We start from the raw sequence: 25,843 nt of genomic DNA, 5'->3' as shown, positions 1-25,843 counted from the left end.
GAGAGAGTTTTTAATATTGCATATCTTCTGCTCTCTCCCTAGTATCCTCCCGTTCTCACCAAACTTTTTCTTTCCTTCTCTTGTTCTCTTTTGACTTATTGCTACTCAATCAACAATATTTAATTACCATGTACTTTGCCAGCTACCCTTCCTTTACCAGCAGCTACAAGAGAAAATACTTGACTAGTGATATTTGTGCACAAGGTCATTCCTGAAGGCATTTATCATTCTTCAAAAATTATTAATAGTCTCTAACAAAAATAACTTAGTTTTTAACCTGAATGCCCATAATCTCTGACCATTGTGTCATCAAGGTTCATTTTTTCTTATTGATTTGCAAGAATTCTTTATAATTAAAAGGTAGCAACTCATTTTATAGTAAGCCTGTTTGAGATGCTTCTCCAACATTTTGTCTGCTTCAAAATTTTTTATATATACATGTGTATACAGAAGCTTCAGTTTCTGTGGGAAATATAAGAAATTCTGTCTTGATAGTACCTTAATTTGCAGTAAGAAATTAAATAAACAACTACCCACATATTCTTCCAGATCTGTGTTTAGTCATGACTCATAATTTGTGGGAAAATACTTTTTAAAGGCCTATACTCCAAAAATTTTCCAATTTTACTAGTAATCTAATTAAGGAAATAAACACGACAGCAGTGTTGAGAGTAAAACCATTTTGGAAAACTAGCATTTTATATTGGAGTTTAACAGATGCATACCTTACTATGCATTTGTTTTATTCTTTGATATATATGCAACAGAAATGCAAAATATATGCACCACAACACATTACACGGGTTTTACAGCAGTACTGTACATCGTGGCCTCAAACTGGAAAGTACTCAAATGCCTATAACCAGCAGAATGGATACAGAAATTGTAGTACATTAATACAATGGCATATGGTATATAGCAGTTGGGGGTAGTGTCTGAAAGAGGGCCTTATGGTTGTTTCTGGACCTAATGTTTTATCTTGATCTGGGTGTTGGTTAAATGGTCCTAACAAGTTTGTGAAAACTGATCACTCTTTACAGTTTGGATGTGTGCACTCTCTTATATGTACATGTAACTTAAGTTTTCTTTAAAACCTTTTTAAAAATCATCTCCATGCTCTACTTTTTATCTAACTAAATGGCAATTTTATTTTAATTTACAAATGTTTGTGAGGGCACAGGAAAACATAAAATCTAAAGGGATTTTATGATCATGGGCAGACTCTGCCTTCATGAAAGGGAGGACTAGGTAAACTCCCACTGAGGTAGAAAGGAAGGTTGTTTCTTGATGTCGCTCCAAGGGAAGGAGATGGTAAACAATCCTTTGAGAAAACAAAACCTCAAGCCTGTATAACACAGGAGTCTGAATGTACAACATCCTTATCGAGTAGTAAAAGAACAGCTGAGAATATATCAGCATAGAAAGACATGAATGCTCAGAGCAGAGAAACGAGACCCAACTCTAGCATACAGAAGTGAAATTAAAATTTCTGAGCACAAAAGCCAAGTGAAAATTTTAAGAACAGGGAAAAAATTACCAACAGTGAAAAATGAAGTAGTTTAACAATATGAATTACATCAGCAGGAAAAAAAAAAGCAGGAAAACAATGAAATATCTCTAAGCGCCACCAACTTAGAATTCTGACAACTGAGAAGTTAAAAAGAAATGTGCAAAACATATGTAAAGAAATCTTAAAATATTAGTAGAAGACCTAAAAGCTTGAAAAGGTGGAAGAACATATCAGATATACATTCATTATGGAAGAACATATCAGATATACATTCTTTAGGAAATCCCCAGATTAATCTAAATTTTTCAAAAGTAATAAGAATATATTTTAGAAATACATTACTTTAAAGTTAATATGGAAAAATTGGCAAACAAAGGCAGGGAAAAAATTAAGAAAAGAGTAAATGGTCGCAGGCAGTGCTAGGACTATTAAATATTAAATACATTATAAATGCGTTAATTTTATGGGTACAGTTCTGAAACATCGACAGATTAATGGGTAAAACTGCCTGAAATTAGTACATAGCATAAAAATTATTATATAAGAAAGTGGTATTGTGTAAGTGTATGGAGAATGGGATTATTTAATAAATAGCAAACTTGACAAATTTGTAGTCACTTAGAAAAAAATCATGTGGATCTTATCCAAAGAGTGGTAGTTGTCCTCCAAACTCCATTTTCTCCTTCTCCCTGGGTACATAGATAAATTTAATAGTCCCTTTCATGGTTGGGTGTAACTATACAACAAAGTTGTTGTCAAAAGAGAATGAGTAGAAGTAATAGGTGAGTTTCCAGCCTAGATTTAAGACCTTGAATTTAACTCCTCCTTACTCTCATATTTCTTCCAATTTGTTGCCACCCAGAGGTAGAATCACCCCAGAATTGACAAGGGTGACATCTGAGGGGATGGAGGGAGGATAAAATAGAAACTGGACCCCTAAATGATATTTGGAAGCAAACCGCCCACTGGTCTGGAATGACCACCTTAGTCATTGCTGTGAGCTGAATGTTTGTTATCTCCCCAAAATTTATATGTTGAAATCTTAACCCCCAATATGATGGTATTTGTAGGTGGGGCCCTTTGGGAGGTCATGAGGTCATGAGGATAGGGCCCTCATGAATGGGACTAGGGCTTCTATAAAGATCCCAGAGAGACCCCTAACCTGTACCACCCATGTGAGAACATAGAGAATAGACAGCTATCTATGAACCAGGAGGAAGTCCTTTATGAGATACAGAATCTGCCAAAGCTTTGACCTTGGACTTACCAGAATCCAGAACTGTGAGACATAAATGATTGTTGTTTGATTCCCAGTCTATAGTATTTTATTATAGTAGCCCAAACTGACATCTTGTGAGATTTATATTTTCAGCTACTGAACATTCTAGAATTTTATTTCTAAAGCAGAGTAACCTTCACAGTTTCTCATAGAGATCTTTAACTCACATCCCAGCTTAACAAAGTCTAGGTGGATTAAAATTTAAATTTAATAATTGATATATGGGAGACTTAAATTTTTTTTTTATTTTGAAATAAGCATAGTTTCACAGGAAGTTGTAAAGTTAGTACCGCGAGCTTTTCTGTGCCCAACAGAGATATCATTGTGTGCATTATTCAGGTTTCCCCCAATGATTTATCTTACATAGATGTAGTACAATATGTAATTAACATTGGTAGAGTGACATTTTATCACATATATAGATTCATTTAACCACAACTACAATCAAGACACAGAACCATTTTATTACTGTGAATATCTCCTTCCTTCTACTCCTTCACAGTCATACCTACTTCCCTGTCTGAGGTCTCTATTCTGTTCTATTTATATGTGTGTTTATCCTTCCTCTAATACTATACCTCCAATACCAGTAGTACTTCCAAATCAATGAATATAGCTATTTAAATGTCTTGAAATCATGTGGTCTGATTCTTCTTTATACTTACTTTTCAATTTAACAACTCTAATTCCTTTGCCTTTTCACATAAATTTAAAATAGTTCTCCCTAAATCCTTAAAAAGTCTTGCTGAGATTTTATAGGAATTGAGTTAATCCTGTCAATTTAGGGATAATTAACATCTTTACTCTATTGAGACTCCTTATCCATGAATACAGTATGTGTCTCCATTTATTTAGATCCTCTTTGTAGCTTTGCAGCTTTCAAGTTCTGAATATACTTTGTTAGATTCACACCTAAATATTTCAGTTTTAGATTGACTGTAATGGTATTATATTTTTTAATTTCATGTATTCATTGCTGTTGTATCGGAATACAATAAGTTTTGCATGTTAATCTTTCAAATCGCAAAGTTGCTTAACTTACCAACTCTAGGAGGTTTTATATAGACTCAATGGAATTTTCTACGTAGACCACCATGACATTTGCAAATATTTTATTTCTTTCCTATCTGTGTAGGTCTTATTTCCTTTCCTGCCTTATGCAGTGGTGAGAACTAGGAAGTACTATGCTGAATAGCAATGATGAGGTAGGACATCCTTCCTTTTTTTCTTCTCCAGTAGTATGTTAGCTATAGGGGTTTTGTAGATATTCTTTATCAAGTTCAGGAAGGTCCCCTCTATTTCTGGTTTAGTGAAAGTCCTTATCATAAATTGCTGATGAATTTTGTCAAGTGCTTTCTCTGTATCAACCAGTGTAGTCACGTCACTTTTCTTAACTACCCTGTTAATATGTCAGTTAAATTGAGTGATTTTTAAACAATATTGAACCAGCCTTGCCTCACTGGAATGAACCCACTTAGTCATGTATATAATTTATTAATTCATTTTGGGGTTTGATTTGCTTATATTTTCCTGAGCATTCTTGTTTCTAAGTTCATGAGAGATACTGGTCTATAATTTTTTTAAATATACTTTTTTGTCTGGTTTTGGTATCATAGTAACATAAAATGAACTGGAAAATATTCCTTCCTCTTCTATTTTTTGGAAAAGATTGTGTAAAATTGCTCTGTTTGTATGCATATGGAGTCTCAGAGTGGGGAAGGTCTTTTTCAAATTGTAAAAATCCAGATGCTATAAAGTAAATAATTGAAAATATGTGATCACACAAAAATAAAAATATATCTCAGGGAATAAACTATTAATTTTTAGTAAATAAATCCTAAAAGAAGAAAAACAACATAAATAATATCAGAAGTTAATAAACTGGGGGTAATTGGTAACTGATATGACCAAAAACAGAATCAATTTTCAATTTTCTACATAAAGAATTTCTATAAAACAATTAGAAAATTACAACCACAAATTAGGAAAATGGGCAAGGAGATAGAAATGGCTCTTAAACATGTGAACAAAGATTCGGTCTTACCCATAGTAAAAGAAATACAGATTGAACTCTGAAGTTATCGTCCATTTATGAGATTGGGCTAAAAACGTTATATAACATAAGGTGTAGATGTTGGAGTATAAATTGACATTACTGCTCTGAAGAACAGTTTATTTATTGGGAGTACTCTCTAAACCTAGAAATTCTATTCCTGCAAATATATTTTGCATATTGCCTTGCAACATATATGTCCAGAAATACCTATGTACAAAGACTATTTGTTGTAGTAAAGAGTTGAAATCAACTTAAATATTTATCAGTAAGATATTTGTTAAATAAGTTATCTCCACACAATGGAATGTTGTGAAGCTATTAAAAAGAATAAGGTGTTCTGTGTGCACGTGTTTGAAGCCATTTGTAAAACATTTTAAGTGAAAGAGCCAGGTACAGCTACAAGTGTATTGCATACTACGATTTAAAAACTAAGAATTGTTCTTTTTTTTTTTTTTTTTTTTTGAGAATTGCTCTTTTAATCATCGCTGGCAACCAGTATGAACTGAGTCTGGTGCTCCGGCCCCACCCTGGCTTAACGGTGGGGCCTCTGGTGAGGTTGGGGGACAGGGGGTGCCAAGAAGGCAGGAGGTGTGGGCTTACTGCCCTGACTCCCGGTCTGTGGAGGGAGCTGGCTGTGACCCTCCACCAGAGCTTGGCTCCGGGGCGTCAGAAACTTCGCAGTTTTTACCCTCCCGCGAGCTCAGAAGTCAGCTTGCCCCGGTTTCATGCGCATATCCTGATGGAAGGCACCAGAGCCCTGGTCAGAGACACAGACTTTATTACAGCAAAATGCAGCAGCCAGAGCAGTGTCTTTACTTGATACCCAGCTCGCCGGTTCCCACAGGGCGACGTAACAAGAGCGCTGTCACCTGCCTGTGGTGGGGACGCGGCAGAGCACAGGAGCCCTGAGTTAGGAGCCGAGCTGTCAGCAGGGCTGCTGCTGGCCTGCCCTCTTCTCCTGTGGAGAGATGACTTTCCCTGGGATGCAAGCCAAACTCCCAGGGCCTGAGCCGGAGGCTCTCCAGCTTTGTTGCCCTGGAAGGCGAGCAAAGTTCTCGCGGTTGAGAAGGAGAAGGCCTAGGGACCCGGATGGCTCCGGGAGTGCCACGTTCTTAGTCTGTCATATCCACTCTCTTCAGCTCTCTGGGCTGGCTGCTGTCCCATCATCCTCTAACAAAGCCTCTCAGTGTCCTTTGCTCAGAAGATTCGGACCATATACAGGAACACCAAAAATCTCTGAATAATTGTCCTCAGAGCTTCTTTTTCACATCAAACCGAAAGTGGTGAGGACTCCCCAGTGTTACCAGCCTTGACTGTTGCATGATCCCTTATTGGTTTTCCTCCACATCTGCTCTTACTTTTGTAATAATCAAAATCTCCTTAATTACCCATTTGTGCATGGCACACACACTTAGAGACCTTGTCTTAATTAAGCATATATTCAAAACATTTAGAAATCAATAAGAAAAAAGATATACAATCCAACAGGGTAATAAACAAAGGCTATGAACAGGAAATTCACAAAAGATGGAATCTTGCTGGCCAAGAAGCATTAAAAGATGTCTAACCGCAAAGATGCTTAACACAACACACAGTGGTGGCAAGGATGTGAGGAAATGAAACTTTCATTCACTACTGGCTGAAGTGTGCAATTTGCCAGTATCTAGAGGAACTGAAATAGCACATGCCTCTAACAAGATATTCCTCTTCCAGGAATCTTAGATTCCTTAAGTTGGTACAGTTAATTCTTCTCCAGGCAAATCCCCTAGAGATAGTCTAGGTAAACTCTTGAACACGTGTTCAATCATAAGAGCATTGATTCTAAATTACTTGAAACAACCTATGTGTTTATTAGTAGAAAAAGTGTGAATAAATTACATTAATATATTTATAAATTATAATAGAAGGGTTACAATGAACTCCATGTATGTCAACATGGGTAAATTTCAAAATCAGGGCTTCCCTGGTGGCGCAGTGGTTGAGAGTCCACCTGCCAATGCAGGGCACACGGGTTCATGCCCTGGTCCGAGAAGATCCCACATGCCGTGGAGCAGCTAGGCCCGTGAGCCATGGCCACTGGGCCTGCGCGTCGGAGCCTGTGCTCTGCAACGGGAGAGGCCCCAACAGTGAGACACCCACGTACCGAAAAAAAAAAAATTTCAAAATCATAGTGTTAAGAGAATTAAAGGTATGTACTTGCATTTTATGTGTAGAATTTTAAAAACACAGAGAAAATTTATATTATTTATGGATACACAGTTTGTAGTTAAATAATGAACTAAAGAATAAGAAAACAAACCAAAAAAACAGAATAGGAAGAACAATCACCAATTTAAGATTAGAGATTAATTTTGAGATGGCAGGGTAGGAATAATTGGATAAAGCTTCAACTCTATATGTAAACTTTTCTTTCATTTTTTGGCCACACCAACCTGCTTGTGGGATTTTAGTTCCCCAACTACGGATTGAACGTTGGCCCTTGGTAGTGAAACCGTGGAGTCCTAACCACTGGACTACCAGGGAATTCCCCTGTAAACTTTTATCCTAAAATATAATTTGAAGTGAAAGGTGACAGAAAATAAATGTGTGTCAAATTTAGGTAGTGACATATTTTATAAATAATCGAAACAGTTTAAACGACCAATTTAAATAAGCTAAACAAGGGACAGTGCATCCACAGGTTGGAACACCATCCAGTCTTTAAAGATTACTTACTATATCAAAAAATACTTAGTATGGGTAAATGCTCAAGATACATTTGAACTGAGAGACTAATTAGAAAACACTTGTATAAAGGCAACATATTTTGTTTTAAAATGTGTAGATTCCTCTTTTCATCACTTACCTTTAAAATTGAAGGCAGTAGCAAGGCTTTAAATCATGGCTGTCTTTTAATAATGTGACTATCTATAAATGATTTGTATTTTCTCCAGTAAACAGACTTTCCAAAGAACATATAGTCATCAGAAAAATAAACAGTGAACAACAGTGAACAACTCATTTTTACAAGTAACATGTCAAAGTAAACAACCGAGCATACTCAATTTCAGACAAAAATACAAGAAATTACTGTTGTAGCATGTATTAGTGCTCCATTCATACTGTGGCTGAATAATATTTCATTTACTCGTTTATACCACCATTTGTTTATCCTTCCATTTGTTGATGGACTTTGGTTGTGTTAGCCTTTTGGCATTATGAATAATGCTAGTATGAACATTCATGTAAATGCTTTTGTGTGGACAAATATTTTTAATTGTTTAGGGTATATACTGAGGAGTGGAGTTGCTGGGACATAAAGAAGAAAAGTTTTTGACTCCCATATGTGCCATTTCTGCAAACTAGCATCCTCCAACCCCCAACCCCATCTCAGATTGGCTTTACTTAGTCTTTACAGGTATAAGGCAGGGATTCTCAACACTGGCTGCCAGTAGGCTGTCCAACAGTCTTGGTTACCTGCAACTCTCATTTTTACTGAAAGACTGTTGTCCTGGTGAAACCTCTTAGTTTTCCTTAGTCCTGGGCAAACTAGAATAGTTAGTTACCCCACCATTGGAACCACTGGATCCATCAAGAAACCTGATGCTGTACCCCACCTCCAAAGATGCTGATGTAATTGGTCTGGGGTGAGGCTTGGGCACTGGGATTTTTAAAGCTACCCAAGTACATCTAATATGCAGCTAGACTGAAAAGCCACTGGTGTGTTTTGCTTTAGGTATCCACAGTTGGGAGCTGTTCTGATAGCTGTACTGGCAACAGAAAGGACTCTTGTCTTCCCCTGGATGTGGTTCCATCTATGGCTCTCAGGACTTTACAAAATGGATTTTGTTCTTGAGTACTGCTGGTAGATTTTGCTCTTTGTATTTTCATCTTTGTTTCCAAGTATCTGACAGCAATTGTATAAGGAGTTCTTAATTTACCCAACTGCCACACTGAGAAACTCAAGTACCAGACTAATCTGTATGAAACTATTCTCTTTCTATTTGTACCAATCAGGTAGAAGCAATGGAAACCTACTCCATTTGATTTAAACAGAATGGGATTTAACAGATGAATATTTTTGGAATCTGGGAAAGATCAGGGAATAATGATTCCTGAAATCACCAGGAGCAATGGTTAAAACCACCCCAGAAGGGGAGTTTATAAAGACACTAATGCTTGCTTCCAGCACAGGCACACTTACACGTCATTTGCATGAGTGATGCTAAGCTCTGATGCTACCCTGAGAAGTGCAAGCTATGCTTCTGCCTCTGACACTGGCTGTCACTAGCCTCACCAGCAAGATCCCAGACTTTGTCTCCAACTCAGTGTCTGATAGATGCATTAGTTGGAAAAGTGTGGGACGCATGCACTCACTGGCTGAAAGGGAAGCTGGCAAGATCAGGTTCTACAATGGGAGATGTTATTCTGCTACATAAGAAGGAAATTCCCCAAATGTAGGAAATTTTAGATTTTGGGAGCCAAAACTTAGTGATGAATAGCCACTAACCTGCCCACACAAAGAAGTGAGGTTAGGGGGAAAAAATGTCATCATCCAGAAGGTCATCATATGTCAGAACAACTGGATGTGGAGATTTTCATGAATTCCTAGAAAATTGCACTGGGTAGTTGTTTAAGATGCAAGTTGCCTATCAAGCCACACTCACAATTTGCCTAGAACTTTCAATTTTATACATGGGTCTCCTTGACTGGAATGTAAACACTTAAAAGGGCATAGTCTAAGTTCATATGATTGTGTTGCTTTGCCTATTAGTGTAGGCATCTGCCCTGGAGGTGAAGCTCCAACTTCATGGTAGAAGTGGAACAGTGGAACAGCAATGGAAGCATAGTTGGTGGTACCTAAAATCAAACCATGGACAAGTTCAGCCTGGGAACCCTGAATGAGGTTTACGGTACATTCCCAGTTGATACCAGGAGGTTGTTATGAGTGACTCTGAGCTGGTAGAGGTAGCACAAAAGCCAGAATTTCAAAACAGAGTCAAGACCAACCATGGGGAAGCAGAGATAAAGTACAGGGATAGAGCCCTCCTAGTCCTCATAGTCATACAGGGATAAATTAATTCTACTGGACAGTATTATTCACAATTGGATCTTTTTTTTAAAGTGGATCTGGGTTTTTGTTGTGGTAAAATATATGTAACATAAGACTTGACACCTAAACCATTTCTACATGTACAGTTTGGTAGCGTTAAGTAACTTCACATTGCTAGGCAACCAATCTCCAGAACTTTTCATCATGCAAAACTAAAATTCTATACCCATTAAACAACTCCTCATTTTCCCCATATGCAAATCCTGGAACCCACGATTCCACTTTCTGTTTCTATGAATTTTACTACTTTCAAGTACTCCATACCAGTATTTGTCCTTTTATAACTAGATTATTTCACTTAATGTCTTTGAAGTTCATCCATGTTTTAGCATAATGTCAGAATTTTGTTCCTTTTTAAGATTGAATAAGAGTCGTTTTATACATAAGCCACATTTTGTTTATTCACCTCTTGATGGACATTTGGGTTGTTTCCACATTTAGCTAATGTTAACAAAAGTGATGTAAATGCTGATGTGCAAGTATCTGCTTGATACCTGCTTTGAATTTTTTTATATATATAGCTAGGACCAGAATTGCTGGATCATGCTGTAATGCTGTGCTTAAATTTTGAGGAGAACCAAACTGTTTTCCATATTGGCTGCCCCATTTTGCATTCCCTCCAAGGATCCAGATTTCTTCACAATTTCCCCAAAGCTTATTTTCCATTAAAAATATATGTATCATAATAGCTATGAAGTGGTTTTCATTTGCATTTCCCTAATGAATAATGATGTTGAGTCTCCTTTCATGTGCTTATTGTTCATGAGTGTATCTTATTTGGAGAAATCTCTATTACACTCTTTACCCTTTTTTAAAATTGAGTTTTTGTTGTTGTTACTGTTGAATTATAGGAATTTTTTACATCTTTGGATATTAATCGCTTATCATATATATGAGTCATAGACATTTTCTCCCAATCTGTGGGTTGCCCTTTCACTCTGTTGATAGTACACTTGATACCAAAAAAATTTTAATTTTGTTGAAATTCAATTTATTTTTTTATTTTGCTCCCTGTGATTTGGTCACGTCAAAAAAAATTAGTGTCAGATCCAATATCATGAAGCTTCTCCTGATGTTTTCTTCCAAGAGTTTATATTTTAATGTCTTATATTTAGGTCTTTGATTCATTTTGAGTTAATTCTTGTATACAAGGATCCAACTTCATTATTTTGCATACAGGTATTCATTCTCCCTGGCACCATTTCTGGAAAAGACTGTCTTCACCCACCAAATGTTCTTGGCATCCTGTAACTGGCTGTCTGTTCTACTTAATTGGTATTTTGCCCTTATGCCAGTATCATACTGTTTTGATTCTTGTAGGTTTTAGGGTATTTGCAATGAAGCAGTACGAATCTTCCAACTTTGTTCTTCAATTACTTTGGCTATTTAGTATCCCTTGAGAATCCAGTTAAAATTTAGGATTGATTTTTCTATATCTGTAAAAAATTATTTTGAGATTTTGATAAGAATTGCATTAAATCTGTAGATTTTTTGGGTATGTTATAATATAACATATATATAATATATATATTATATATATATAACATAATATAATAATGTTATAATTATCATTATAACATTATTGTCTTTTAATCCATGAATACAGTATGGCTTTATATTTATCTAGGTCTTCTTTACTGTCTTTTAGCAACATTTTGTACTTTTTATCATACAAGTCTTCCTCTCTTTGATTAAATTTATACCTAAGTATTTTATTCTTTTTGATGCTATTTTAAATGAAACTGTTTTCTTAATTTTCTTTTTGTTCATTAGCAGAGTACCTAAATGCAATTGATTTTGAATGTGTGTGTTGATTTTGCATAATGAAAATTGGTAGAATTTGTTTATTAGCTCTAACTTTTTTTTTATGTCTGGGATCTTTAGGTTTTCTACATATAAGTTTACGTCATTAGTAAACAGATAATTTTACTGCTTCCTTTCCAATTTGGATAACTTTTATATTTATTTATTTTTGGCTGTGTTGGGTCTTCGTTTCTGCACGAGGGCTTTCTCCAGTTGCGGCGAGTGGGGGCCACTCTTCATCGTGGTGCGCGGGCCTCCCAATTTGGATAACTTTTATTTCTTTTTCTTGCCTAACTGTTGTGCCTTCAATTTTCAGTATAGTATTGAATGGAAGTGGTAAAAGTGGGCATTCTTAATCCTGATTTGATGGGAAATAATTTTAGTTTTTCTCCATGCAGTAAGAGAGATTACCTGTTATTGTTACTGAGGATCCCATGTAAGTGATGAGTATCTTCTTTCCTGCTGCTTTCAAAATTCTATACCTTTAGATTTAGACAATTTCATTACAAAGTGTTTTGGTTTGGGGTCTCTTTGAGTTTATCTTGCCTATGGTTTGTTGTGCTTCTTGACCATGTATATTCCTGTCATATTCAAATTAGGGAAGTTTTGTTCCACTACTCCTTCAAGATATTTTCTGCTCCTTTATCTCTCTTTTCTCCTTTAGGAACTCCTATAAAATGTATGTTGATATGTTTGGTTGTGTCCTATAAGTACCGCAGACTTTGTTAATTCTTCCCCATTTTTTTTCCTGCTTATCAGATAGAATACTTTCATTGGGTTATCTTTAAGTTCACTAATCCTTTATTTTGCCTGATCAAATCTGATGTGGACACATCTATTCAGTATTTCACGTCAGGTCTTGTACTTTGCTGTTCCAGAATTTCTTTTTGGGTTTTTTTAAAAATATAATTTCTATCCCTTTGTTTTCATTTTGCTTGGACATTATTTTCCCAATTTCCTTCAGTTCTTTTCCCATTGTTTCCTTAGCTCATTGGACCTACTTAAGACAACTGATTTAAGAGTGACATCAACTTTACGGAGGCATAAGATGTTCCTCTTTTTTTGTCCCCATCTTTACCAACAAAAATTTGCTATCTGTTGATATCTGTCCATGAACAAAAAAAAGTGTATCCTTGAGAGATATGAGATCCTCACCATACAACAAGGGACCCGGGAGGATTTTTTGCCCACCTGTGCATTGAGTTATAGGCAGATGGACTTTGATTCAACCTGTGGAGCATGGATGAGAGTGTAAACAAGTACCACTCTTTCTTGGCCACAGTCTGGGAGTACCTGGAGAATACTGACTGGGTCAGTCCCCATGGACAAGAGAGCCTTTGTGGAAGTCCAGGCTCCCAAAGGAGAAATTTCAGCACTCTGTTGGAGGGGAATAAAAACAAGTTTTGGTGCATTGGAATGGGTAAGAAGAACAGCTTGACTTTGCCCACATCAACCCCTACGATAAGGGGGCACAGCTTAGGGCTAAATGAGACCCTCTCAGGCTGTTTTTTTTCTCAGAGGGTAAATGAAATTGTGGCTTCACAGCTCTGTGTGACTCTGCCAAATAAACTCATTTGTCTCTCACAGCATCCAGAGTTTTAAATTAGGAGCTCCATTACTGTGGGGAGGGAAAAGATTAGGAGAGCAGCAAAAAAGGCATTAAAGGGATACAATTCTGCTCACTGTGCTGTGGACTCCATCAGGAAGCCTACTGCATGAGCCATTGGGAAAGCCTCACCTGTAGAAACCCTCAGCTGACCTATGGGAACCCTCAGCATCTCACATGACAAATGCACATTTCCCCTACTCTATGGCAGTATCTCTGAGTGCCCTCCTGAGGGCATCAAGAGTGACATTTGGTCAAACTGGTAGGGAAAATATAGAATTGTCACTTTGTGCAGATGACAAGATTCTACATATAGAAAACCCTAAAAACTTCACACAAAAACTACTAGAACTATAAATTCAACAAGGTAGCAGGAAACAAGATTAACTTACAGTAATCAGTTGCATTTCTTTAACAATGAAATATCAGAAAGTGAAAGTAAACAGACAATCCCTTTTAAAATGACATTAAAAAATAAAATATGTAGAGATAAACCTCACCAAGGAGGTGAGAGACTTATATGCTAAGAACTACAAAACATTAATAAAGGAAATTGAAGATGATTCAAAGAAATGTAAAGATATCCCATGCTCTTGGATCGGAAGAATTAATATTGTTAAAAGTGGCCATACTACCCAAAGCAATATACAGATTTAATGCAATATCTATCAAAATACTCATGACATTTTTCACAGAACTATAACAAATATCATAAAATTTATATGGAACCATAAAAGTCCCGGTAGTGCCAAAAGAATCCTGAGGAAAGAGAACAAAGCAAGAGGTGACACCCTTTGACTTCAGACAATACTTCAAAGCTACAGTTATCAAAACAGCATAATTTTTGCCCAAAAACAGCCATGTGAATCAAAGAACAGAGTAGAAAGCCCAGAAATAAGTTCACACACCTGTAGTCAATTAATCTTCAATAAAGGTGGCAAGAATAAACCATGGAAAAAATACATTCTCTTCAGCATATGGCGTTGGGAAATTACGACAGCTGCATGTAAATCAATGAAGATAAAACACACCATACACAAAAATAAACTCAAAATGGGTTAAAGACTTAAACATAAGAAATAACACCATAAAACTCCTGGAAGAGAGCATAGGCAAAACATTCTCTGACATAAATCATATGAAAAGACAACCTACAGAATGGGAAAAAAATATTTGCAACTAATGTAACCAATGGGGCTTAATCTCCAAAATATACAAACAGCTCATACAATTCAATAAAGAAAGAATCCAATCAAAAAATGGGCAGAAGACCTTAATAGACATTTTTCCAAAGAAGACATACAGATGGCCAGTATGCACATGGAAAGATGCTCACAACACTAAGTATCAGAGAAATGCAAATCAAAACTACAATAAGGGATCACCTCACACCAGTCGGAATGGCCATCATCAAAAAATCTACAAACAGTAAATGCTGGAGAGGGTGTGGCATAAAGGGAACCCTCCTACACTGTTGGTGGGAGTTTAAATTGGTGCAGTCACTATGAAGAACACTATGGAGTTTCCTTATAAAAGCAAAATACAGCTACCATATGATCCAGCAATCCCACTTCTGGGCATATACCCAGAGAAAAACATAATTTGAAAAAAAATACATGCACCCCAATGTTCATTACAGCACTATTTACAATAGCCAGGACATGGAAGCAACCTCAATGTCCATCAACAGAGGAATGGATAGGGACTTACCTGGTGGTCCAGCGGTTAAGAATCCACCTTCCAATGCAGGGGGCATGGGTTCAATCCCTGGTCAGGGAACTAAGACGCCACATGCCACAGGGCAACTACTGAGCCTGAGCACCTCAACCACAGAGCCCATGTGCCGCAACTGGAGAGAAGCTCACATGCCGCAACAAAGAGCTCGTGTGCTGCAACAAAAGATCCTATGTGCCTCAACTAAAACTTGATGTAGCAAAAAGTAAAAAATAAATAATTATTTTTTAATAAAAACAGATAAACAGGGCTTCCCTGGTGGTGCAGTGGTTGAGAGTCTGCCTGCCGATGCAGGGGACACGGGTTCATGCCCCAGCCTGGGAAGATCCCACATGCCACGGCTAGGCCCGTGAGCCATAGCCGCTGAGCCTGCGCATCCGGAGCCTGTGCTCCGCAACGGGAGAGGCCATAGCAGTGAGAGGCCTGAGTACCGCAAAAAAAAAAAAACCATAAAACAGATAAACAGATAAAGGAGATGTGGTATATATCTACAGTGGAATATAACTCAGCAATAAAAATGAACAAAATAATGCCATTTGCAGCAACATGGATGGACCTAGAGATTTTCATATTGAGTGAAGTAAGTCAGACATAGAAAACCAAATATCATAGGATATCTCTTATATGTGGAATCTAGAAAAAGGGTAAAAATGAATTTATTTACAAAACAGAAGTAGAGTTAGGGATGTAGACAAAAATCCTACAGTGCAATGTTAAAACTTGTTAAGTTCTAATTTTTAGCTAAGGTTCCCAAATGATGTTTGTGCCTAATGCCAATTTTGGAAACATGAACACCACAAGGAAGCCATACTTCCCTATCTCAGTATGTGATATCCCATATTTGATCAGTTATCTTGCCAGAGGTCATAATGCATCACATGTATCTAGAAGTTAGTTCTGTACTTCCTCAGTAGGAGCTTTCAAAAAAATAAAAAATTCCAAAGGGGTGGTGAGATTTCTGTGGCCTAAAGTCCTGTGGAACTTGGAAAAAACACAAGAACACCAAAATCAAAGAGACACACTAGTTAGAGTTATTCTGTCTCCCACAATTTTTCTGAAACTAAACAAAGTAGGTTATAAAGTGCAATATTCTGACTGATTTGATATTTGGACCAATGAATAAGTTTTCTTTAAAGTCTGGATTCTGTGCAGTGGTATTTTCTGTAACACATCCAAAATTATGGTGAGACCTGCAGAACACCAAGAACATAACAACTCCATGTAAACCTTTGGGCAAAGAAAGACCATTCGCTAGGATAGCTACTACCAGCATAAAGCAGTGTCCCTAGGATGACCTCATTAAAAAACCTGCTTGAGAAGGTTGAATGCTGCCAAAAGATTTTACCTGAATATAGGCCCCATGCCCTCCCTCTCACAGAGCATTAACTGATTACAAATGTGAATCCTTTCTCTGTCCTGCTGTGATGTTTCTGTACCTCCTGCAACCCAGGAGTGTCTTTCTCAATGACCTGAAAGCCATTCCTCTGAAATGTAAGCATCAGAAAGGATAGGCCCAGAGATAAACCCATGCACATATGGTAAACTTATTTTTGATTTTGATAAATGTAAGGCCAGAAACTATCAAACGCTTACAGGAAAACAAAGGCAGAACACTCTGTGACATAAATCACAACAAGATCTTTCTTTTACCCACCTCCTAGAGAAATGGAAATAAAAGCAAAAATAAACAAATGGGACCTAATGAAACTTAAAAGCTTTTGCACAGCAAAGGAAACCATAAACAAGACCAAAAGACAACCCTTAGAATGGGAGAAGATATTTGCAAATGAAACAACTGACAAAGGATTAATGTCCAAAATTTACAAGCAGCTCATGCAGCTCTGTATCAAAAAAACAAACAACCCAATCCAAAATGGGCAGAAGATCTAAATAGACATTTCTCCAAAGAAGATATACAGATTGCCAACAAACACATGAAAGAATGCTCAACATCATTAATCATTAGAGAAATGCAAATCAAAACTACAATGAGGGGCTTCCCTGGCGGCACAGTGGTTGAGAGGCCGCCTGCCGATGCAGGGGATGCAGGTACGTGCCCCAGTCTGGTAAGATCCCACATGCCGTGGAGTGGCTGGGCCCGTGAGCCATGGCCGCTGAGCCTGCGCATCCGGAGCCTGTGCTCTGCAACAGGAGAGGCCACAACAGTGAGAGGGCCATGTACCGCAAAAAAAAAAAAAAAAGCTACAATGAGATATCATCTCACACCAGTCAGAATGGCCATCATCAAAAAATCTAGAAATAATAAATGCTGGAGAGTGTGTGGAGAAAAGGGAACACTCTTGCACTGTTGGTAGGAATGTAAATTGATACAGCCACTATGGAGAACAGTATGGAGGTTCCTTAAAAAACTGCAAACAGAACTACCATACGACCCAGCAATCCCACTACTGGGCATATACCCTGAGAAAACCATAATTCGAAAAGAGTCATGTACCAAAATGTTCATTGCAGCTCTATTTACAATAGCTAGGACATGGAAGCAACCTAAGTGTCCATCAACAGGTGAATGGATAAAGAAGATGTGGCACATATATACAATGGTTTATTACTCAACCATAAAAAGAAACGAAATTGAGTTATTTGTAGTGAGATGGGCGGACCTAGAGTCTGTCATACAGAGTGAAGTAAGTCAGAGAGATAAAAACAAATACCGTATGCTAACACATATATATGGAATCTAAAAAACTAAAGGTCGTGAAGAACCTAGGGGCAAGACAGGAATAAAGACACAGGCCTACTAGAGAATGGACTTGAGGATATAGGGAGGGGGAAGGGTAACCTGTGACAAAGTGTGAGAGTGGCATGGACATATATACACTACCACACGTAAAATAGATAGCTAGTGGGAAGCAGCCGCATAGCACAGGGAGATCAGCTCGGTGCTTTGTGACCACCTAGAGGGGTAGGATGGGGAGGGTGGGCGGCTGGGAGATGCAGGAGGGAAGAGATGTGGGAACATATGTATGTGTATAGCTGATTCGGTTTGTTGTGAAGCAGAAACTAGCACACCATTGTGGGGCAGTTATCCTCCAATAAAGATATTTAAAAATTTTAAAAACTGCCAAAAAAATACAATGGTGGAACAAGTATACAATAAATATTCTCAAAGAAATAAATTTGAAAGGAGAATAGAGTCATGAGTTCCAAGAAAGAATGAATCCTACCAAGGCAAATTATATTCAGTTTAAGAAAATGTTTTGTTGGGGATCTCTGGTCGCACAGTAGTTAAGAATCCGCCTGCCAAGGCAGGGGAAATGGGTTTGAGCCCTGGTCCGGGAAGATCTCACATGCCGCGGGCAACTAAGCCCAGGCACCACAACTACTGAAGCTCACACGCCTAGAGCCCGTGCTCTGCAACATGGGAAGCCACTGCAATGAGAAGCCTGTGCACCACAATGAAGAGTAGCACCTGCTTGCCACAACTAGAGAAAGCCTGTGTGCAGCAATGAAGACCCAAGGCAGCCAAAAATTAACTAATTAATTCATTTTTTAAAAAAACTCTCATCAAAGTGGGTTTAGGGGCAACATGTCTCAACATAATAAAGACCATATATGACAGACCCACAGCTAACATCATGTTCAACAGTGAAAAGCTGAAAACTTTGTTTTTAAAATCAGGAACAAGACAAAGATGCCCACTCTGGCCACTTCTATTTAACATAGTATTGGAAGTCCTAGCCACAGCAATCAAACTAGAAAAAAGAAATAATAAAATGAGTCCAAATTGAGAGGGAAGGAGTAATGCTGTCACTATTTGCAGATGACATGATGCTAACATATAGAATGCCTAAAGTCTCCACCAAAAAAGTGTATATTTATATATATGCATATATGTATATATAATATGTTGTGTATATATACATATACATATTAGAACAAATAAATTTGGTAAAGTTGCAGGATACAAGATTAATACACAGAAATCTGGTGCTTTTCTATATACTAATAAGGAACCATCCAGAAAGAGAAAGCAAGAAAAAATCCTGTTTACAATCACATTAAAAAGAGTAAAATATCTGTGAATAAACTTAACTAAGGAATTGAAAAATCTATACTCTGTAACTATAAAACATTGATGAAGTAAAAACTGAAAATTATACAAAGAAATGGAAAGATATTGCATGTTCATGGATTGGAAGGATTAATATTGTCAAAATGTTTATATGACCCAAAGCAATCTACAGATTTAATGCAATCTCTAGTAAAATACCCAGGGCCTTTTTCACAGAACTAGAAAAATAATTTTATGAAATTTATGTGGAACCACATAAAACTCCCAGGTAGCCAAAATAATCTGGAGAAAAAGAGAAAAAAGTTGGAGGTATTACTCCCTGACTTCAGCCTGTACTACAGAGCTACAGTAATCAAAACGGTATGCTACTGGTACAAAAAACAGAAACAGAGTTGAAACACAATAGAGTCCAAAAATAAACCCACCCACTATGGTTAATTAATCTACAACAAAAGTGGCAAGAATATACAATGGAGAAAAGACAGTCTCTTCAATAAGCGGTGCTGGAAGAACTGGACAACTATATGTAAAAGAATAAAATTAGAACATTTTCTCATATGATATACAAAAATAAACTAAAAATAGATTAAAGACCTAAATGTAGGGCTGGAAACAATAAAACTCCTAGAAGAAAACATAGGCAAAACACTCTTTGATAAAAATCATAGCAATATTTTTTGGATCTGTCTCCTAGAGCAAAGGAAACAAAAACAAAAATGAACAAATGAGACCTAATTAAACTTAGAAGCTTTGGCACAACAAAAGAAACCATTGACAAAACAAAAAGACAATTGATGAAATGGGAGAAAATATTTGCCAGTGATATGACTGATAAGGTGTTAATACCCAAAATATATAAACAGCTCATACAATTCAATAACTACATTAAAATAATTGGCAAAAGACCTAGGTAGACATTCCTCCAAAGAAGACATACAGATGGCCAACAGGCACATGAAAAGGTGCTCAACAACGGAAGTTTTCAGAGAAATGCAAATCAAAGCACAAGGAGATATTGCCTCACACCTGTCAGAATGGCTATCATCAAAAAGACCAGAAGTAGCAACAGTTGGCAAGGATGTGGGGAAGAGAACCCTCATGCATTGTTGGCAGAAATGTATATTGGTTCATCCACTATGGAAAAGAGTATGGAGGTGCCTTGAAAAAATAAAAATAGCGCTACCATATAACCCAGAAATTCTACCTCTGGAAATGAAAACACTAATTTGAAAAGTTTCATGGACCCCAATGTTCATAGCAGCTTTAAATACAACAGCCAAGTTATAGAAGAAACCTAAGTATCCACTGACAAATGAATGGGCAAAAAAGATATGGTATATACCACAGAATACTACTCGAGGGAAAAATGAATGAAATTTCGCCATTTGCATTAACATGGATGAGGCTGGAAAGTATTATGCTTAGTGAAATAAGTCAAACAGAGAAAGATGAATACTGTGTGTTTTCACTTATATGTGGAATCTAAAAAACAAAAATGAATGTAGTAAAACAGAAACAGACTCACAGATATTGAGGACAAACTAGTGATTACCTGTGGAAAAAGGGAAGTGGGCTGGGCAAGTAGAAGTAGGGTCTAAGACTTACAAACTACTTAGCTACAAGATATATTGTACAGCACAGGTAATATAGCCAATTTTATAATATCTTTAAATGGAATATAACATATAAAATTGTTGAATCTTTATGTAGTACACCTGCAACTAATTTAATATTGTAAAGCAACTATGCTTCAATTAAAAAATATTTTTAAACGATACATTTAATATATTTTAAAGGACATATTAAGTTAATAAATTAATTTTATAAAGGATGTTAATTAACTCCAGAAGTCAAATGGATATTAAATAATGGAGCAGGACTTGAACCAATGTCAGTTTAACTGGATTGCCCCATTGCAGTTAAGAGTATCTCCCAATGACGTTAAAAATAGTTTAGTATAACCAAGCAAACTTGTGGTTGGCCATTACTGTCAATACTAGTATTAATTGCTTCTAATTGGCTGGTAGATTGTTTGATTGTTCCACTCATCAGTCACTGATGAACATTTCATTAAATACATGTTCTACTGAGCCTGCGCTCTGGAGCCCGTGTTCCACAACAAGAGAAGCCACCACAATGAGAAACCCGTGCACTGTAGCGAAGACCCAACACAGCCAAAAATAAAATAAATTTATTCTTTAAAAATACAGATTCTATCAACTGTGTTTTACATTCATGTAATGTTTGCATTACTTGTTTTACACAGTGCCTAAAATTTTGTTTTAAGTATTTGACAATGTTCAGTTGAAAATATTCTGCAAGTTATATTTTCCTATGTATAATATCTTTCCCTTCAAAGAGCCTAATGGAAACATACTATGGTTTACAAACTCAGAATTTGTGTAACAAATAGGCAATATATTCATATGTAATTTTACTGTAACCAAGCTCAAGTCCATGGCATGTGATGACCCTTGAACATTTGAGGTTGATGGCACATGGCCAGGGCTATCAACCCTTTAAAATCCTCCCTTCTACTAAACAAAAAAATCTCACATGCCCTCCCCAGCCAGGATTACTCTGATACCAAAGTCAGACAAAGATACCACTAGAAAAGAAAACTACAGACCAATATCCTTGATGAATATTGATGTAAAATCCTCAACAAAATACTAGCCAACTGAACTTACCAGCATGTTTAAAGAATTACATAAGGGCTTCCCTGTGGCGCAGTGGTTGAGAGTCCACCTGCCGATGCAGGGGACACGGGTTCGTGCCCCGGTCCGGGAAGATCCCACATGCCACGAAGCAGCTGGGCCCGTAAGCCATGGCCGCTGAGCCTGCGTGTCAGAGCCTGTGCTCTGCAACGAGAGAGGCCACAACAGTGAGGGGGCCTGGTACCGGAAAAAAAAAAAAAAAAAAAAAAGCATAACATGGCCAGGTGCATTTTACCTATTAATTGAATGGTAGTTCAGCATACAAAAATCAACCAATGTAACAAACCACAGTAATTGAATGAAGAGGGGGAAACACGATTGGTGCAGAAAAATTATTTGACAACACACAGTACCTTTTCAAGATAGACACTCAACAAACCAGAAACAGAAAGGAAATCTCCCCAATAATAGAATGTTTATGGAATAAAACCAGAGCTAACATCATACTCAATGGTACAGAATGAAATATTTCCCCCATACGATTAGGAGCAAAATAATGTTTCACGCTTTTACCACTGCTACTCACATTGTACTGAAATTGCTAGGCAGAGCAATTAGGAAAGAAAAAGAAATTACTGGAATCCAAATTGGAAAAAAAAACCTCTATTTCTCTTTATTTAAAAAAATCAAAGAATTTACAAGAACACTAATTTAGCAAAATTTTGTGATACAAGATTTACACACAAAAACTCTGTAATTTTCACTGAGGGGAGGAGGAAGTGGGGAATTTCCATTCAATGGGTATAGAACTTCATTTTTACAAAATACAAAATGTTCAGGAGATCTGTTGCACAAAAATATAGTAAACAGTACTGGACTGCATATATAAAATGGTTAAGATGGTACATTTTATGCTATGTTTTTTAATTTTTTTAGAATTAAATTTGATAGCCATATTTTCTGCATGAGTTTTTAAATAATTTTACAGTTGTGTCTAAAATTATAGCATTATCTGATCTACCAATAAAGGTATTTAAAGGAAATATTAAGGCATTTATATTTACAAGTGAGGAGAAGGAGAGTAAAAGGACGTAAGATTTCTATACCTCACTCAAAGTGGTAAGGTGTTGATACTACTAGACCATAATAAGTAACATATACACATCGTAATAACTAGAGCAATCAAAAAAGTATACAGAGAGATAAATTTTAAAACACTTAAACAAATGTAGAATTCTAAATATATTTCCTGTTATACCACAAAAGGACCCAAAATTGGAAAAAGAAAAGAAACAGACATAATGAACAGAACACAGTAAATGCAGAGTTTAATTTTTTTAATAAATGTGTATATATGTCAATCCCAATATCCCAGTTCATCCCACCACCACCCCTGCCACACTTTCCCCCCTTCATATCCATACGTTTTTTTCTCTACATCTGTGTCTCTATTTCTGCCTTACACTCTGGTTCATCTGTACCATTTTTCTAGATTCCACATATATGCGTTAATATAGAATATTTGTTTTCTCTTTCTGACTTACTTCACTCTGTGTGACAGTCTCTAGGTCCATCCACGTCTCTACAAATGACACAATTTCGATCCTTTATATGGCTGAGTAATATTCCATTGTATTTATGTACCACAACTTCTTTATCCATTCATCTGTTGATGGGCATTTAGTTTGCTTCCATGACCTAGTTATTGTAAATAGTGCTGCAGTGAATATTGGAGTGCATGTTTCTCTTGAATTATGGTTTTCTCAGGGTACATGGCCAGTAGTGGGATTGCTGGGTCACATGGTAGTTCTATTTGCAGTTTTTAAAGGAACCTCCTCTCAATAGTGGCTGCATCCATTTACGTTCCCACCAGCAGTGCAAGAGGAATCCCTTTTCTCCACATCCTCTCCAGCGTTTGTTGTGTGTAGATTTTCTGATGATGCCCATTCTAACTGGTGTGAGGTGATACCTCACTGTAGTTTTGATTTGCATTTCTTTAATAATTAGTGATGTTGAGCATCTTTTCATGTGCCTCTTGGCCACCTGTATGTCTTCTTCGGAGAAATGTCTATTTAGGTCTTCTGCCCATTTTTTGATTGGGTTGTGTGTTATTTTGCTATTGAGCTACATGAGCTACTTGTATATTTTGGAGATTAATCCTTTGTCAGTTGCTTCATTTGCAAATATTTTCTCCCATTCTGAGGTTGCCTTTCATCTTGTTTATGATTTCCTTTGCTGTGTAAAAGCTTTTAAGTTTCATTAGGTCCCATTTGTTTATTTTTGTTTCATTTCCATTTCTCTAGGAGGTGGGTCAAAAAAGATCTTGCTGTGTTTTATGTCAAAGGTGTTCTTCCTATGTTTTCCTCTAAGAGTTTTATAGTGTCCGGTCTTACATTTAGGTCTTTAATCCATTTTGAGTTTATTTTTGTGTATGGTGTTAGAGAGTATTCTAATTTCATTCTTTTACATGTAGCTGTCCAGTCTTTCCAGCACCACTTATTGAAGAGACTGTCTTTTCTTCATTGTGTATCCTTGCCTCCTTTGTCATATATTAGTTGACCATAGGTGCATGGGTTTATCTCTGGGCTTTCTATCCTGTTCCATTGATCTATATTTCTTTTCTTGTGCCAGTACCATATTGTCTCGATTACTATAGCTTTGTAGTATAGTCTGAAGTCAGAGAACCTGATTCCTCCAGCTCCGGTTTTTTCCCTCAAGATTTCTTCAGCTATTCAGGTTCTGCATACAAATTTTAAGATTCTTGTTCTAGTTCTGTAAAAAATGTCATTGGTAATTTGATAGGGATTGCATTGAATCTGTAGATTGCTTTCAGTAGTATAGTCATTTTCATAATATTGATTCTTTCAATCCAAGAATATGGTGTATCTCTCCATCTGTTTGTGTCTTTTTTTTAACATTTTTATTGGAGTATAATTGCTTTACAGTGTTGTGTTAGTTTCTGCTGTATAACAAAGTGAACCAGCTATACCTACATATATATCCCCATATCCCCTCCCTCTTGTGTCTGCCTCCCACCATCCCAATCCAAACCCTCTAGGTGGTCACAAAGCACCGAGCTGGTCTCCCTATGCCATGCAGCTGCTTCCAACTGCTATCTATTTTACCTTTGGTAGTGTATATATGAGTTTGTGTCACATTTGATTTCTTTCATCAGTGTCTTATAGTTTTCTGAGTACAGGTTTTTACCTTCTTAGATAGGTTTATTTCTGCATTTTATTCTTTTTGTTGCAGTGGTGAATGGGATTGTTACCTTAATTCCTCTTTCTGAATTTTCATCATTAGTGTATAGACATGCAAGAGATTTCTGTGCATTAATTTTGTATCCTGCAACTTTACCAAATTCACTGATTAGCTCTGGTAGTTTTCTGGTGGCATCTTTAGGATTCTTTATGTATAGTATCATATCTTCAAAGAGTGACAGTTTTACTTCTTCTTTTCTAATTTGTATTCCTTTCATTTCTTTTTATTCTATGATTGCCGCGGCTAGGACTTCCAAAACTATGTTGAATAATAGTGGCGAGAGTGGACATCCTTGTCTTGTTTCTGATCTTAGAGGAAGTGCTTTCGGTTTTTCATCATTGAGAATGATGTTTGCTGTGGGCTTGTCATATATGGTCTTTATGATGTTGATGTAAGTCCCCTCTATGCCCACTTTCTGGAAAGTTTTTATCATAAATGGGTGTTGGACTTTGTCAAAAGTCTTTTTCTGCATCTACTGAGATGATCATATGGTTTTTATTCTTCAATTTGTTAATATGGTGTATCACATTGATTGAATTGCATATATTGAAGAAGACTTGCATCCCTGGGATAAATCCCACTTGATCATGGTGTATGAACCTTTTAATGTATTGTTGGATTCTGTTTGCTAGTATTCTATTGAGGATTTTTTCATCTATATTCATCAGTGATATTGGTCTGTAATTTTCTTTTTTGCAGTATCTCTGTCTGGTTTTGGTGTCAGGGTGATGGTGGCCACGTGGAATGAGTTTGGGAATGAGTTTGGGAGTGTTCCTCCCTCTGCAGTTTTTTGGAATAGTTTGAGAAGGATG

The sequence above is a fragment of the Monodon monoceros genome, unplaced genomic scaffold (assembly GCF_005190385.1).
Source record: "Monodon monoceros isolate NGI ecotype Baffin Bay Population unplaced genomic scaffold, NGI_Narwhal_1 Super_Scaffold_22, whole genome shotgun sequence".
Taxonomy (NCBI): Eukaryota; Metazoa; Chordata; class Mammalia; order Artiodactyla; family Monodontidae; genus Monodon; species Monodon monoceros.
Note: the sequence above shows the minus strand (reverse complement) of the source record.